The following is a 6,000-nucleotide window of genomic DNA, read 5'->3' as shown; positions in this document are numbered from 1 at the left end:
TAGCTCCAAGGCCCGGCCCTGAGCCAACGTGTCCCCAGTGTGCTTTCCTGACACCCCAGCCCTTGGGGAGCCCTCACACCTCACAGCAACTCTTCTCCAGGGCGGACTTCCCTGCTTGCAGCAGGCAGAGAGCCCTAGGCAGGCTCAGAAACTGTGGAGCCCAGGAGCAGAGGCAAGACTCTCACCTGTGTCCTAGCGGAGCCTCACTCCCATGACAAAAACACAGCATGTGGGCCATGCCTAAGAGGCCAATGGCTGAGGCCTGACCACAGCCCTTAGGTAGGCATGGCCAGTCCATTCTTATTTCACTGGACCCCCAGAACAGACCTGGGCTCATGATTCTCACCACAGATGAGGTCCCAGAGGAAGAGACTTAACTCAGGGTCACATAGTGAACATGAGGCAGGGCAAGCTTATCTGCTGTGGGACCAACAGCCTATACCATGTCTATCCAATGATCCTCCCATCTGTCCACCTACCTGCCCATCTACCCATCCATCCTTCCATCCTTCCATCCTTCCATCCTTCCATCCATCCATCCATCCATCCATCCATCCTTCCATCCATCCATCCATCCATCCATCCATCCATCCATCCATCCTTCCATCCATCCATCCATCCATCCATCCATCCTTCCACCTTTCCATCCATCCATCCATCTATCCATCCATCCATCCATCCATCCATCCATCCATCCATCCTTCCACCCTTCCATCCATCCATCCATCCATCCATTCATCCATCCATCCATCCATCCATCCATCTATCCTTCCATCCACCTACCCTCCACCTTTCCTCCAATCCACCCTCTTTTTATCCATCGATACGCTCATCATCAAATCTTTTGTCCATCCTTCCATTCATACATCTATTCAACCAGCCCCCCGTGCACCCATCCTCCTTCATGAGAAGCGAGGATGGAGAGATTAGGAGGGTCAAGGGTTGAAGAGGTTTGAATGGCACGTTACACGTGTCCTGGAAACATTATTTGGTTACTTCCTAGAGAGGGGTGTGTCTCCCCACTGATATGATGAGCTCATTGAGACATGGTCTTCTCTGGAATCCCCACCTCAGAGCCTAGCATGGGCCTGCAGCCACGATCTGTGCCAAACAATAGGGTGAAATGAAATGCAACAAGATGGCTTCATCTCACCAGACAAAGCCTGTGTCTGCACAGACACCCCTTCTCCGGAGGTCTAAGCCTCTTTTCCTGTCTGATACCATTCTTCAAAATGCTCTAATGATGAAGACTTGAGATTATCTTTAAGGAAAAAGTCAGACAGAGAGGAAAGGGCCCTTGGTCTACACCCAAATGATAAAGCTGGGGTCTAGGGAGGACCCTGCCAGAGGTCTCCCAGCCAGGCCTGGATCCTGGAGACCTGGGACATCTGCACGTTTTTCTCTCTGAGGCCTGGGCCCCTGTGCTTGGAGAGACTGGAACCCCAACCTTCTCCTCCATCCCACCATCACCACCAGCCAGGACATGTAGCTGGTATTTTTTCAGAGTCACACCCACTCTGTTGCTTAGAACCCATGTTTTCCAAGGCGCACCCAGGGCCCCACCAGGAGGCCGCCTTTCCCCTCTGGGAAGGGGTGAGCCACCAGGAGGCTGGGCCATGCAGGAGGACAGTACTTCATTCTAGAATTCAATGTCAGCTAAAAATAAGTGCCTGGTGCCTGTATCATCAGGATAACTTGGTGCCCAGGAGGCAGGCAAAGCCAGGGTTCCCACTATGGTTTCAGGCCAGCATTCCTAGGCAGAGGTGTGCCTGGGGCACCTCCTTGCCTAAAGGCCTTGGTCTTTCTGCCCAGCTACTGGGAATCCTGAGCCATGAATGACCCAGGATGGGCACAGCTGGGCCTTGGTGGGCAGGAGAGTGGTCAGGAGTTGAAGCCACTGTCTGGCAGGGAGGGGTTCAAGCGTAGGGTGAGTAAGAGGCCAGCCAACCCCTGGCACCTCTGAGGCTTAGTGGACCTGGGTACCAGCCTCAAAGCCCTGTGACTCAGGCTTGAATCCTCCTCACCCACTATCCCATGATGGACAAGTGCCTGAGATTGTGCCAGGCCAGGGGGTAGTTTGGGCAAGGGTTGGCCAGTCTGGGGGCTGGTTTGGTAGCTCACTAACCCTGTGACTAAGGGAACACCATGATTTAATCTTCTTGAGTGTCAGAGGCCACATTTGTCAAGAGCATCTAAGAAGAAAAATCCCACCTGGCAGCTGCTGGGAGTCTTCGTGGTGGAGCCAGTGTGAAAGCTAGTCTTTGCCTGGCTCAGGAGGGCACTGCCCACCCACTTCTGCCTCCCTTCCCCACTCACCTTGGGATGTAGAGTGCTTGTGGGCCTTGTAGTGTGAACAAAGTCCTGGAAAGAAGTTGTGAGTGTGTGTGTGTGCGCGCACGTGTGTGTGCGTGTGTGTAGGGTGTTATTAGAATGTGCCAACTTCATGCCAGGGACCAGATCCCCATGACAGGTCCCTCTTCTGCTCTAGGTCACCAAATCTCTCCAAGGCAAGCGGCCAGCCTGGCTTGCTCTGCCCACCCATGTTTGCTTTGGCACACCATACAGTGCCACACCAGATGAGAAGTGTGCTGAGATTTGGAAGACCTCTAGGCACAGCTGCCCTCCTGCAAGAACCCGGCTTCAGCTTGAAGTCTGTGGTCTGTTGCCAGCCTGGAGCCGGTGTGAAGTCAAAATGCCCACCCTGGCATTGGACCTGCCTGGGTTCTGACCCACAGCTGTCTATCCTGCCTCATCCCACTAAGGCTGATCTGGGTGTCCAAGGCTTTAGCCCACCAGACCCCAGGGTGGGCCCCACTCTGCCTGTACCGCAGACTTCCTTGCCTTATGCCTCCGGGCAGGCTGAGGCCTCCCATCCTCTTTCCATTCCTACTCACTTTGTTTACTCTGACCGTTCTTCCAAACCCATTTCAATGTCCCCTCTCCCAGGAAGCATTCCCAACTCTGTCCAAGCATCTTCAGAAGACAGATGAGCTCTGAGACTTCCAGAAGGCCTTCTTGAGACTGGGAAGTGAAAATGTCCTGGGCCCAGGCAGGCAGCTCCCAAGCTGAGAAGAGGGGGACATGGAGTTGCAGGCTTGGGCTCGGCTTTTAGCTGGGTGGCTGCTGGCAAGCCCCTTCTCCTGTCTGAGCACAAGCTTTGTCCTCCATGAAGTGATGTGGCCCTGGTGGTGCCCTGGGGTGTGAAGCATGGAGACTTCTTTAGAGCCTTTTGCACTCACCTGGGTAGGTTTAGTGCTTGGCCTGCAGAGGGCACTCTGGAGTGAGAGCACTTCAGGAGCTCTTCACGAGAGCCGGACCACTACTGGCCACCTCTCCATCATCCACTATGTGCTATCACAAGAATCTATGTGAATCATAAGAATTCATCATAGCTACTGTTTACTGAACCTTCCCATGTGCCAACACTCACAAAACCTTCTGTATATTATATATCATCACAATTAATTCTCCCAGTGGGAAGGCACTTAGCATTATTCCCATTTTACAGATGAGGAGCCTGAGGAAGTGTGGAGACTCGGGGAGGTGAAGTGGCTTGCTCAAGGTCATTTGAATCTAGGTCTGCCTGCTACATGGCCTGCACTCTTATCCACTATCCCAGTACATATGATCCCAGGTGGAATCCTCATGGGATGCAGCTTATTATTACCTTTACTTTTCAGATGGGTAAACTGAGGTATCTTTTCCATCTAGCAAGAAAGGAGCTGGGATATGAACCTAGGTCAGCCCGAGCTCTTGGCCTGAGCACGCAATCTCAATTTGGATTTTCTTGTCAGAACTAAAAAGTCCCCCAGAACAGGTCCTGGGCTGGACCTCGGGGCCAGAGTCTTGCGGGGTGGGGCAGGCCATTCACGCGGTGTGCTGGGTGGTGAGGTGAGCAGTGACTCAGGGTGAGAGGCCCTGAGCAGGTGGGCACACAGAGGGGACAGTACTGGCCTGGGCACATCAATGCAGGGGTCCCCTAGGAGGAGGAGGTTTGGGTGAGGCAAGGCTGAGTCACGGCAGTGAGGTCAGACAGGGAGCGGGGATGGCCCGATGACCTCATACCTTCATCTGGGCCTGTCAAGGAGTTCAGGTGGGCCTGGTGGGCCCAACCTGGCAGGACTGGCACACTTCCTCCTTGGCTGCCCATAGTCAGGGGGTGTCTGTGAGACCAGAGGGTCTCCCTTCAGGCTTCTCAAGGCCTGTGTTGCTGGAGCCCCCAAACCCTGCCAAATCCGGGAGGGCGGGGAGAAGGGGACAGAATCTCGCTCTGCCCCTGAGGACGTGTGCCCTGGGTAGCAATCCCAGCTCCCTGAGCTTTGGCTTCCTTTCTGTCCCATGGGTTTATGTGAGCATCTCAGAAGCTGATGATCTTGTCCAAGCCCTGGCACACAGCTGGAGCTTGGGAGAGGCAGGTGGAGGAGGGGATGGCCATCACCAGTCAGGAGCCCACTAGAGAGTGGGGGGCTGCAGCAGACTGGCCTTGACCACTCTGGCTCAGCGCCACACCCCAGTGTCCTGGCCACTGCCTGTGTGGCCTTGGGTGAGAGCCTTCTGATCACCAGGCCTCAGTTTCCCAGTGTATCAAATAAAAATAATAGCCTCAGACTCTCAATAGGAGATAGGGATGATGTCGCAGGGTTCCTGAGAGCTCCCACCAACTCTGTGGGCCATAAATAGTGGAGGAAGAGAGCAGGAGCCATTCTTCTGGGGCCCAGATGCAGTGGGTGAGCCCCTGCCATGCTACCTGGAAGTTATGCCTAGGAGCCTTGTGAGTCAACTGCTTGCCTCCCACCCAGCACTTCCCAAGGCTGATCCGGAGAGGCTGAGGGTGGCCAAGGTCACACAACAGCCAGATGATGTCCACCATCTAAGGGGAGGGGGCCTTTATCTCCCCAGATAAGAGGGCCTGAATGGGCTGAGAAGGCCTCGTGGCCTCAGATTTGGATGGAAGCTGGGGGTGGGGAGGAAAGGGCTCCAGCCCAGGCTCACCATAGAGCAACCACTTCTTCTGGTACCTCCTCAGCCTGAGTCAGCCAAGGACTGCGGCTTCTTCTGAGTTAATCGCCTGTCATCCAGCCTTGGAACCCAGGCCTCAAGACGCAAGGGAGGTCTGAAATAATGGCCTGGTGAGAACGACAGCTGTGTGGGGAGCTGTGCCCATGTGCCAACCAACCACTCTTCCTGCCTTCATTCATCTGGTCCTCTGAACAGCCCTGGGAAGAGGGCAGGACAGGGCCTGAGTGAGCTTCAGAGAGGCTGCATAAGCTGCCCAAGGTCACACAGCCAGGGGTAAAGGAGAAGGGTCTTCAGCCCCACGGCTGTGCTTTCTGCCATCATGTACACACATGCCACGCCCACTCTGTGTCAGGCCCAGGGCTGAGGCTATGGATCTCTGGCCCGGCTGGGATTTAGGGAAACGTACCCCAAAGTCATCGGTATTTGCCTGGGACAGGGAGCTGGGAGTGTGGAGGACCTTTCTGTGCTTGGCTTTTTGTTGGCTAAAAGGGAGGGAAAAATATGGACCTGCAGGACCCCAGAGGAAGGAGGGATGCCTCTGCCTGGAGGCTCGGGCGGGCATGCTAGCCAAAGAGACTTCGAGTGAGGCTGTGGAGGTAGAGCGAGCATTCCTGGCAGTGGATGACACAGGCAAAGGCCCATAGGCCTGAAAATGCATGGAGTACCCTAGGATCAGGAGTGAACAGCTTGAGGGATTCAGTGGTAAGAGAGGAGGCTGAGACCAGACCACGAGGATCTTGAATACCAAGTGGAGGAGCTGAGCTTTTCCTGAGTTTAAAGGGGAGTCAGAGGAAAAGGTGAGGGTGGGGGCAGTAGCCTGCATCTGTGCTGTGGAGGCTTAGACCAGGTGGTCCCAAACCGGTGCGTGTGTGTGTGTGGGGGGGGCTCAGTCTATCGTGGTACCTGAGAACAAGACCATCTGCTGGCTGCCTCATTCCTGCAAACTCAAGTTCAGAGTGCCTCTGATGAGCCCAGCACCCC

The sequence above is a fragment of the Cebus imitator genome, unplaced genomic scaffold (assembly GCF_001604975.1).
Source record: "Cebus imitator isolate Cc_AM_T3 unplaced genomic scaffold, Cebus_imitator-1.0 Scaffold136, whole genome shotgun sequence".
Taxonomy (NCBI): domain Eukaryota; kingdom Metazoa; phylum Chordata; class Mammalia; order Primates; family Cebidae; genus Cebus; species Cebus imitator.
The sequence above is the reverse complement of the archived record's forward strand: the minus strand, read 5'-3'. Positions refer to the sequence as shown.